The following is a 12,201-nucleotide window of genomic DNA, read 5'->3' on the forward strand; positions in this document are numbered from 1 at the left end:
GCCAAGGCCAGGGTCTCGGCCTCCGTCCACAGCTCCCCCTCAGGTGAGGACGTTAGCACAGACGTTATCCTTAGCACAGACGTTAGCCTTAGCACAGACGTTAGCCTTAGCACAGATATTAGCCTTAGCACAGACATTAGCCTTAGCACAGATATTAGCCTTAGCACAGACATTAGCCTTAGCACAGACATTAGCCTTAGCACAGATATTAGCCTTAGCACAGATATTAGCCTTAGCACAGACATTAGCCTTAGCACAGACATTAGCCTTAGCACAGACGTTAGCCTTAGCACAGACATTAGTCCAGTCATGTGACTTAGTGAAGGAGAAGAATGATAGTCGTCTCTATTGGGTTCAGGGTTGCAGCCAGGGGAGGCTGGTGGAGGTAGGAATCAGAGGATGGAGGCGTTGGAGGTTCATGATTGTGTTCATGGTTGTGTTCATGGTTGTGTTCATGGTTGTGTGTTGTATCCAGAGAGTCCGCAGCCTGACCCTGAACCGGCTGACGAGGAAATGCTGGGTACTGAACATACTAGAGCTGTGTGTGTGTGTGTGTGTGTGTGTGTGTGTGTGTGTGTGTGTGTAGTGTGTGTCCCCTCCCCTCCATGCTGCTCCTACAGTGATGACCCTGAAGTTCTGCTCCAAACGCCCACAGAACCAGAACAATCTCACTGGATCTGCTCACCAGAATGCTACCTTTATTAGCCATTAGCATTACCACAGACATTAGCCTTAGCACAGGCATTAGCCTTAGCACAGACCCATTAGCACAGACAGAAGCATTATTACAGACATACAGTTTGTTTCCAATTGGATGGGGGGAGACACTGTGATTGGCCAATGACAGCTGACCAAGCCTTGTTCGAATCTAATTGGCTGTAAAGCCTCATGTGACAGCACCAACCGTACCATGCCCAGAGTTCCCGGGTCAAGCCTACTACATCATTGCTGATGCAAGACACCAGCAACGCTTGTGTGGGAGCTCTGGTTCGTGCTGCTCAGGCTCCATCTAGTGGACAGAACTGGTCAAGACATAATGGAGGATTAGAGATGGGAGTAGTTGAATTCACTTGAATTAAAGTGAAAGTCAGTGGTTATTAAAATTGGATCCAAATCATATTTCACATGTATGGAGAGAGTGCGGGGGCATGGGTCATCACTGAAGACAGCATGGGTCTGCAGAAAGATGTGACATGGTGGAGTGCAGTGGCTTTTTAACATGTTAACATTTTTAACATGTTCTAACAACTTGTTGGATGCTTGGGTGGGGCGTCCTGGGTGGTGGTGGGGGATGCTTGGTGGTGGTGAGGGGTCCTGGGTGGTGGTGGGGGGTGCTAGGTGGTGGTGGGGGGTCCTGGTTGTGGTGGGGGGTCCTGGATGGTGGTGGGGAGTCCTGGGTGGTTTGGGGGTCCTGGGTGGTGGTGGGGGGTCCTGGGTGGTGGTGGGTCCTGGGTGGTGGGGTGTGGGTGGGGTGTCTATGTGTCACTGTTCACTGTTGTGATTGGTCAGCTTCTGCTGGGTGAACTATGACCTCCTCCCTCAACGTGACTCTTGAAGAAACATCTGCTAAACTTCAGTTACGCCCTTCAGCTGAAACGAGGTTCAAAAGGATCAAAGTTTCAGTGCTGCTGATTGTATTCATTTGAAAGTATTTTGTACATTTGGACAACGGCCTGGAAGTTTAGAAGATTTAGATTTCGACGTTGATGCCGTTCCTCATTCCGTTCCATGCATTACGATGAGCTCGTCCTCCGATTTCTACCTCCACCAGCCTCCCCTGGTGCAACACACCCACCATGAGGGATATGACCTCGTCCTCTAACAGATAGTAGTCATGGAGACATGCTACATGCTACATGCTACATGCTACTTGTACTACATGCCTGACTCACTCCCTGCCTGGCTCTCATTGGACAAGGAAGCTGCCTTTAACAATGCAACCAATAACAACATTATAATACTCAATGAACCCTAACTAACTGTGTGTGTGTGTGTGTGTGTGTGTGTGTGTGTGTGTGTGTGTGCATACGTCTGTGTGTGTGTGCATATGTGTGTGTGTGTGTGTGTGTGTGTGTGTGTGTGCATACGTCTGTGTGTGTGTGTGCATATGTGTGTGTGTGTCCAGCAGCCTCTAGGTGGCGCCGTCTCCCCCCAGAGTACGGCTCCACCTCCGAGGAGGAGTTCGGCTCCAACAGGAACTCCTCCCCCAAGCAGCAGGGCCGCGCCCACCTGAGGCCACACCCCGTCCTGCGGAGTGCCCGGTTGGGCGGCTCCGCCCCTGGCTCCGCCCCCGCCGTGGGCCCGGGGGGCGTGGCCATGAAGCACCGCGGGAGGGAGCAGGACGAGTACATCAGAGACTGGACCGCCCACAGCGAGGAGATAGCCAGGTACCTACCACACACACACACACACACACACACACTGGTACTCACCTACCACACACACACACACACACACACACACACACACACACACTGGTACTCACCTACCACACACACACACACACACACTGGTACTCACCTACCATACACACACACACACACACACACACACACTGGTACTCACCTACCACACACACACACACACACACACACACACACACGCACACACTGGTACACACATTTTAAATGCTTTATTTATGTCCACATACAAAGTACAATTCTAAAGGACATAAATACTAACAGTGCATTTTGACATCCTGGAAACAATTTGTTACAGTAATGCTGAGCCAACAACCAGTTCTGCCACACACAGGATGTTATTCAACCAGTTCTGCCACACACAGGATGTTATTCAACCAGTTCTGCCACACACAGGATGTTATTCGCACAAGACCAGTGGGTTGATCAATAATAAAAGACAGACAGTATCCCGCTCATGGGTACAGGAAGCACCGCCTTCTCCATATTGAGCGGCTACCAATAATAGCGGATATTGAGCAATATTTTGCTAACTGTTTGGCCCTTCTCTTAGGAAGACCAGCCATATGAAGGCCTCTAACAACAGACTTATGAACATGGCCCAGGCTGCCAAATATAAAAACTAACACACACACACACACACACACACACACACACTGGTACTCACCTACCACACACACACACACACACACACACACACACACACACACACACACACACACACACACACACACGCACACACTGGTACACACACACACACACACACTGGTACACACACACACACACACACACACACACACACACACACACACACGCACACACTGGTACACACACACACACACACTGGTACACACACACACACACTGGTACACACACACACACACACACACACTGGTACTCACCTACCACACACACACACACACACACACACACACACACACACACACACACACACACACACACACACACACACACACACACACTGGTACACACACACACACACACACTGGTACACACACACACACACACACACACACACACACACACACACGCACACACTGGTACACACACACACACACACACACTGGTACATACACACACACACACACACACACACACACACACACACACAGCTCAGGATTGTTTTCTCTCTTATCTTCCAGAAGTCGTCACTATCGGGCCAGGAAGTACGACTCTTTCATTCTCTCCTAAAGTCTTCTTTTAAAACCGCCAACTTTAACCCTCCTAACTAACCCTACCTGACCAAGCCTACCCTAACATGGACATTTAGAGTGCTTTGAGTCCATGACAAAGCATTATACAAATGAATATATTATTATTATTTTATTTTTATTATTATTATTATTATCATTATTATTATTATATTTGTTATTATCATTATTATTATTGTTATTATTATTGTTGTTGTTGTTGTTGTTATTATTATTATTGGTATTATTGGTATTATTATTTTTTATTATTGTTGTTGTTATTTATTATTATTGTTATTATTATTATTCTTGTTGTTGTTGCTGTTATGTATTATTATTATTTGTATTATTGTTATTGTCATTATTATTGTTATTTTTATCATTATTATTATTTTATTAATATTATTATTATTATTATCATTATTATTATCATTGTCATTATTATTATTATTATCATCATTCTCATTATTATTATTATTGTTATCATTTTATAATAATAATAATAATTATTATTATCATAATCATCATTATTATTATTATCATTATTATCATTATTATTATTATTATTATTATTATTATTATTATTATTATTATCATAATCATAATCATCATTATTATCATTATTATCATTATTATTGTGTGCCTCAGTTCCTGACCCTGTCTGATATGTCATAGGTTATTTCCCTGTGTGCGCAGGATCAGCCAAGACCTGGCCAAGGACCTGGCCATCCTGGCCCGGGAGATCCACGACGTGGCGGGGGAGATCGACTCCGTCAGCTCGTCCGGCACGGCGCCCAGCACCACGGCCAGCACCGCCGCCACCACGCCCGGCTCCGCCATCGACACGCGGGAAGAGGTAGGCCGCACGCAGGAGGGCAGCACGACCCAGGTGCTACACTTTACCTTATTGTCTCTCTCTCTTTCTCTCCCTCGCTCTCTCTCTCTCCCTTTCACTCTCCCTCTCTTTGTCTCTCCCTCTCTCTCTCTCTATTTCTCTCCCTCTCTCTCTCTTTCCCTCCCTCTCTCTCTCTCCCTTTCACTCTCTCTCTCTCTATTTCACTCTCTCTCTCTATTTCTCTCTCTCTCTCTCTGTTTCTCTTTCTCTCTCTCTTTGTCTCTCTTTCGCTCTCTCTCTCTCTCTCTCCTTCTGTTCTTCCTTCCTCCTCCTCCATCGCTCTGCTAGCTAGCGCTCAGCTGCCTTGGCTTCAGCGCTGCGTCTGCCTCTGCTGCTCCCTGCTGGTCGAGGTGGAGAGGTTCAGGTTCAGATAAACGTCTGGTGTAATTGTGTGGGCGGTCGGTGTGCTCTGTTGGAGAGTGCTGTGGCCTGATGTTGTTTTTAGAGCTGCCTTGTCGGCTAACAGCCACTAATCTGATGAGAAAAAGCCTTATAAAACGAAAACATTGTCAAGTCACTCAGACAATATATTATCAATATGCTTATTAGCATGATGCTAACCGGCTAACAGGCTTTTTTCATTGACCATTGACCTTTCCTTCACCTTCTGCTAACGCTAACCTTTACTGAACTCTTGTCATGTATTTGATAGATATTAACAAACCTAAATGCTATTGTATGATAATGTTCCATTGATGGTTTTTTTTTTTTTTTTTTGAACTTAGTTTTTATTTCAGTTTCAACAACTTGTACAATCATGTCATGTTTTGTCTACAATTCTTTCCATTCTTATAGCTGTACACATATGGTCCATGGATGTGGTTCAAAGCATGACACACAAAGCAAAAAAGAGCGATCAACAAAAACATTTAGATGTCAATGACGGAATAAAATTAAAGATTTTGAAAAGAAAGAAAGAAAAAGGGTAGGGTCGGGGGGGGTTGGGTCAGGTGGGGGTTGTGTATGTGTGTGTGTGTGTGTGTGTGTGTGTGTGTATGTGTGTGTGTGAATGCAATGCAGGCATATATCTATGTGTAGTGATATGAGGTGAGTCTAGAATACAGAAATATACGAGTCGAGATGTGTGGAGGGGTTCACTGTATTAATATGGACATAACCGGGCTCCATCTTTTAATAAATAGATGTTTCTGGAGTCTCAGAGTGTATGTTATTTGTTCCATCTGGTAGATTTCCCATACTTTCTCTGTCCACATATTGTATGTAGGGGGGTCTGGTTTTAACCACTTAATTGTAATGCATTTAATTGCTGCCGTTAGTAATATTTGTAAGAGATATATTCTTGCCCTTCCATCAATGCCTTCAGGTATAACTCCCAGTAGTGCCATCTTTGGATCTTTGGTAAATTTTTGGTGGAATACTGCTTCAAGGGCCTCAAACACCTCTTCCCAAAATGTTCTCAATTTGGGGCATGACCAGAATATGTGGGTGTGGTTGCCAATTTGCGTACTGCAATTTCTCCAACATTTATTTGAGTGTGTTGGGCCCATTTTAGCCATTATTTCTGGGGTTCTAAAGAATCTCATAACCACTTTCCATTTGAATTCCCTCCATGTATTTGAATTGGTCACTAAGTGTGCTTCAGTGCATATTTCCTCCCATATGTCCTGTGATATGTCAGTATTCATTTCAGTTTCCCATCTCTCTTTCCTCTGTAGTGTATTATTCAAATCCATGGATAGAAACCTTTGGTAAAGGTCACCTATAATTTTCTTATTCTCGTTTCCTTTTTGCAGCTTTATCAAGAACTCTTCGATTTCAGTGGGCTCCAAGACTTTATTCCATTCTCTATGTTTTGTTAGGAAGCTTCTTAATTGTAGATATCTGAAAAAGTCTGTGTTAGGGAGCCTAAATTCCTCTCTTAACTGTTCAAATGATTTAAGGCTACCGTCTTTATGGAGTTGGTGCAAGTTAGTAAGTCCATGATCCGACCAATTTCTAAACCCTATATCTGTATTGGAGGGTTCGAAATTTTTCATAAGACCAATATTGGATAATGCTGAGATTGCTTTAGGTAAGCCAAATGACAGTTTTATTTTCCTCCAAATCTTTAGTGTGACTCTGGTCCATTCACCTAGTTGAGTTTCCTTTAGAGGGACATCTATGAAAGGCAAGGTCTGTAAGGGCATCGAACATAAACTTTTTTCAATGTCGAGCCATCGTGTATATGAAGAGTCTTGGATCCATGCTGTTAGAGGCTTTAGCTGGGCCGCCCAGAAGTAGTATCTTAGGTTTGGGAGTTTCAGCCCACCATATGGTTTAGATAGTTGTAGTGTTTTAAGTCTGATTCTTGGGCGCCTTCCTTGCCATATGAATTTGGAGATGAGTCTATCCCACTTATCAAATGTGGATTTGGGGATATCGATGGGTAGCATCTGGAACAGGTATAGAAGCCTAGGCAGCACATTCATGCGTACACTCTCAATACGGCCCAATAGAGACAGGGGAAGTGTTGACCAGCGGTCTAGATCTTTACTGATATTTTGGATTATGCTTTTGTAATTTGCATCACTTAGGTTTTCTAACAATGAGGGGATTTGAATGCCAAGATATTTAATACCATCCTTGGGCCATTTAAACTCACTCTGGATTTTGATAGTTTGTGGAATTCTACCTCCTATGTCCATAGCCATTGTTTTATCAACATTTACTTTATAACCCGAGAAGTATCCATAGTTGGAAATAAGATCTTTTAGGCGTGGGATTGTTGTTGCAGGTTCAGTTAGATAAAGAAGCACGTCATCTGCATACAATGATAATTTATGTTGTTCCTCATTTATTGTCAGTCCCTTTATGTTGTCGTCGTCTCTAATGAGCTGTGCCAGTGGTTCAATACTGATATCAAACAGCAGGGGCGACAAAGAGCACCCCTGCCTGCAACCCCGTTCTAGAGTAAATCGGTCCGACAGAAATCCATTCACTTTTACAGCAGCTTGTGGATTTGAATATAGTGTTTGAATCCATTTTATAAAATTGGGGCCAAATTTGAGTCGTTTTAGAGTTTGAAATAGGTATTGCCAAGATACTCGATCGAATGCCTTCTGGGCATCGAGGGATAATATCATTGCTTCTTCCTCCTTAACTTTAGGGTGAGTCATAATATTTAGTAATCTTCTTATGTTGTCCCCGTAGTATCTTCCCTTTATAAACCCGGTCTGATCGGGGTGGATAACTTGTGTGATAATTTTATTGACGCGTCTTGCTAGGATGGCTGTTAATATACGTAGGTCGGTGCATAAAAGTGAGATGGGTCTGTATGATTGGCATTGGGTGGGGTCCTTGCCCTCTTTATGTATTACTACTATTGTTGCGTCCCTCCATGAGGGGGCCGTGGTTCCAGATTGCAATGTATGGTGGTATGCTTTTAGCAATAAGGGACATACTGTCTCTTTAAATGTTTTATAGAATTCATTACTAAACCCATCCGGTCCAGGACTTTTATTGTTTTTTAGTGTAGAGATCACTTCTTGTATTTCCCATTCTTCAATTGGTTCATCTAGTTCTTTTGCCATAGGTTCAGATAGCTCTTTTAGTTTGATGTCTTTCAGAAATGCTGTCAATTCATTATCATCTGTGCAGGTGTCCGTATTTTTGTAAAGAGATTTATAAAATTCTGCAAAAGACCTTGAGATTTCATCAGGTTTTGTGAGAGTCGAGTTATGAGTTTTTAATTTCTGTACTATATTCGATGATTGTTGTTTTTTTAGTCTTAGTGCTAATAATCTACTTGCTCTGTTTCCATTTTCATAATATTTTTGGTTGGTAAACCTTAAATTGCCCTCAATCTTTTCAGTGATTAGGCTATTTAGATCCCTGCGTGCTTGTTTGAGAGCATTAAGTAGATTGGAGGTTGGTGTTCTTTTATGCTGTTGTTCAAGCAGCCTTATTTTATCCTCTAATTCTCCTTGTTTTGCTTCTCTATTCTTTTTTTTCGCGCTCGCGTATGAGATAATGCGACCTCTAATGTATGCCTTAGCACAGTCCCATAGGATGAGAGGTGATATTTCAGGTGAGTCGTTAGTTTCTAGGTAATACTTTAGTTCAGTTGTTACAAATGTGATAAATTCCTCATCATTTAGAAGTGATGTATTTAATCTCCATTGTTTGGTTTTTGGCCTGTGACCTATGTTCCATGATAATGCAAGAGGTGCATGATCAGATAGAGTAATTGGTAAGATCTTTATGTCTTCTATCCTGTGTAGTTCTGCTTTGGGTGTAAAGAAATAATCAATTCTCGAATAAGATGAATGTCTGTGCGAGTAGAAAGTAAAATCTCTTCCTTTAGGGAATCTGCTTCTCCAGACGTCCACTAGGCCTGATTCTATCGACAAGTGTTTAAGCATTCTGCTCATTCTAGAAGTGGGAGTTTTGGAGGTAGGTTGTCTATCCATTAGCTGGGACATAACACAGTTGAAGTCTCCTCCCAACAGTAGGATACCGGAGCTGTGTTGTATTGCTGTGTTAATGACTGTGCTAATGAAGCCAGGCTCATCCTCATTTGGAGCATATATGTTCATGAGGGATACATGTATCCCATCTATAGATCCATTCACTAAAATGAATCTTCCCTCAATGTCCTTGTGGACCGTTGTTGGTGTAAAGTTAACCTGCCTATGTATCAATATAGCCACTCCTCTCTTTCTACCTGACTGATGTGATGAGTAGAACACGCTGTCTGCCCAGGATTTCTTTAGTTTCTCATGTTCCATATCCGACAGGTGGGTCTCCTGTAGGAATGCTATCTGACAGTTGGCTCTTTTTAGCTGATTAAGGATTTTCTTTCGTTTTATAGGATTGTGGAGGCCTTTAACGTTATAGCTTATAACCTTAAGTGATCCCATGGTTCAGAGTAAGAATTAGGGAGGATCTTAATTTTACCTGTAGGCATGGTGATGGCAAGGATAGGCACATGAATAGGAGAAGATTGTGAACTGCATGTAGTACAGTGTCTATGTGTGTGATTGTGTGAGTGTGGGTGTGTGGATATATGAGGGGTGGGTATGGGTAGGAGGTGTGGGGGAGTTGGGGAGTACATATAAGGGAAAAAACCAAAATAATGCAAGAGAAAACAAAATACATAAACATACACGTTGCTCTTATTCTTCCGGTATGATCCCTGTGGAACAGTGGGATCTGAACATAGAAATAAAAATGAAAAATCCGGACACTCAACCGACATGAGTGTCCGGACAGACTGTTGGGACATGGTCCCAGGCTGCGAGTCTGAACAGGCAGCTGTGCGAACAACCTTTAAGAGGGTTCGCCTTTGCTTGGTTATAGTACCAAACAGAATAGCTAGGAGTAGTTTGTTAACATTTCAGGCTCCCGTCGAACCTTGAGGTAAAACAAAAGGAGGGTGAAAACCCCCTAACCTTAATTTCGACATTGTCGAATATATTTTACATTGTATATGTGCATATAAAGAAATAAGAGTAATAATAATGATGTCTAGAGGCAGAAATAAATAAGAGGATCGGAGAGAAGCATTAACGCAGTGGAAATTAAGAAACAAATAAAAACAGTCTCCTGGTCAGGTAATTTTAACTTCCCTGCCCCTTATGAATAAACAGATAGATTATTTCCCCCTTGGGGTAAGTTTTAAATTGAACTAACATATGTCCAGTCTCCTTCAACACTTGCATATAAACTGCTGTGAAGAACTACAATAACAACAAAGGGGTGGCATTGACGATGGTAATATATTTAAGCAGATATCGTCCCGTCAAAGTTGGTCTTGTAATGTCACTGAGACCCACTGGTCTGTGGCTGGGGGAGACCTACCCTGGACCTGTTGCCGGCATGACGTTCTTCTTAACGTAGTTCCATCGCTTTGTCTGCATCTGTGAATTCCTTTTCTTCTCCGTTGTGTGTGATGCGGAGTCGGGCTGGAAACAGTATACCATACCGAATGCCCTGACGGTTGCGCAGCAGCTTCCTGACCTCCGTGAACGCAGCCCTGGCCCTGGCGACGTTGGCAGCATAATCCGGAAAGATGGCGATGGTCTGCCCGTTGACCCGGAGAGGGGCTCGAGTGCGTGCACAGCTCAGCACCTCGACGCAGTCCTGGTAGTAATGGAGTTTAGCAATGATGGCGCGTGGTTTCCCATCCGGTCCCCTCGGAGCCAGGGTTCTGTGTGAACGATCCACAAGCACATCTCTATCCAATTGTAGTGCTTCCTTCAGTAGTTTCGAGACCGATGCAGTAGAGCATGATCCATTTCGTCTCGGCCACCCCTAGTATTCTGATGTTGCATCTCCTCATTCTTCCCTCCATGTCGTCGCATCTCTCTCTGAGCCCGGTTACCTCTGCTTTCAAGCCCGTCACCGTAGTCCGCAGGTCCACCACCTCGTCCGACCACGTTGACAAGGCCGCCCTCCACCTCCGTGATTGTAGCCTTTATTTGGTCAATCTCAGACTTAACCGCCGCCGTAATTGTTAACGATTTCCGATCTTACTTTTTGAAGTTCACTTTTAATATAGTTGAAATCTTCGGCTAGTGCATTTTTAATCTCTGTCTTTATCACCTCGGCAATGTCGGATTTCAGCGAGAGAAGGATCTCTGTTTTCAGCGCTACAAGCGTCCATCACTGGGCTGTCTGTCCGGGGCGGAACCGTCTGAGCCGGGGTAGCTGTGGGACTCGGCGTCGCGGTGGCTTTTGGCCTAGTAGTGGACGGAGTGTACTTATATTTGCGCAGATTTGCAGCCATTGACCCCTAAATACACAGACTTTTGATTTTAGGAATATGTTAGAGACAGGTTTCCCAGTATTTCGTAATGTAGAAAGCTTATTAAATTAAATAAAACAAAAGTCCGACGGGAGGCTCAAGCGAAACACGTTCTACTCCATTGCCCGCCCACCGGAAGTCCCCCATTGATGGTTTTGAACAATCGATTATCACTATAAGCAGTCATATAATAATATCTTCTCTCTCTCTCTCTCTCTCCCCCCTGTCTCTCTCTTTCTCTCTGTCTGTCTCATTCTCTCTTTCCCCCCCCTCTCTCTCTCTGTCTCTCTCCCCCTCTCTCTCTCTCCCCACTCTCTCCCCATCCCTCCCTCCCTCAATCCCACCCCCCACCCTCCCTCTCCCCTTCCCCCTCCCCTGGTGATGGTCAGTTGGTGGACCGGGTGTTTGATGAGAGTCTAAACTTCCGGAAGATTCCCCCCCTGGTGCAGACCCCCCCCCTGGTCCAGACTAGGGCCCCCGAGGTGAACGGCCCGTCCCGTGGAGCTCCGCCCCCGCGCCCCCGACAGCCTGGACCCCCCCCTCCCACGCCCTCCGCAGACGCACCTGGAACAGAGACGAGGTGAGAGAGAGAGAGAGAGGAGAGAGAGAGAGGAGGGAGGGGGGGGGGGGGGGGGGGGAGGAGGGGAGAGGAGAGGAGGGAGAGATAAGGAAAGGGAGGGCGGTAGGGAGGGGGGGGTGGGAGAGGATGGGAGAGAGGGTGAGAGGGAGGGAAGGGGGGAGGAGGGAGAGGAGAGGAGGAGGGGGGGGGGACCAGGGGAGGGAGAGGAGGGAGAGGGGGGAGGAGGGGAAGGGAGAGTAGGGAGGGGTGGAATGAGAGCTTGCAAACCTTGTCACCCTCCTTCAGGCATATTGGAAGTACTGAGAGTCAGGGTTGGGGTTGGGTTAGGGTTAAGGGTTGGGTTAGTAGGG

At 44.8% G+C, this 12,201-nt stretch overlaps 1 pseudogene across 1 annotated transcript in view; it reads left to right on the forward strand.

Annotated features, from left to right (window-relative positions):
- Positions 1-11,851, forward strand: part of LOC308175563 (centrosomal protein of 170 kDa-like) — an 18,991-nt pseudogene extending 7,140 nt beyond the window's left edge. The window contains exons 5-9 of the transcript in view: positions 1-43; positions 476-520; positions 2,126-2,387; positions 4,307-4,487; positions 11,661-11,851. The exon at positions 1-43 is cut by the window's left edge and continues 1,615 nt beyond it. The product of the transcript in view is annotated as a centrosomal protein of 170 kDa-like (transcript). The remainder of the gene's footprint in view (positions 44-475; positions 521-2,125; positions 2,388-4,306; positions 4,488-11,660) is intronic.
- Positions 11,852-12,201: the final 350 nt, after the last annotated feature.

Source organism: Nansenia antarctica (assembly GCF_963989245.1).
Source record: "Nansenia antarctica genome assembly, contig: SCAFFOLD_678, whole genome shotgun sequence".
NCBI classification, from domain to species: Eukaryota; Metazoa; Chordata; class Actinopteri; order Argentiniformes; family Microstomatidae; genus Nansenia; species Nansenia antarctica.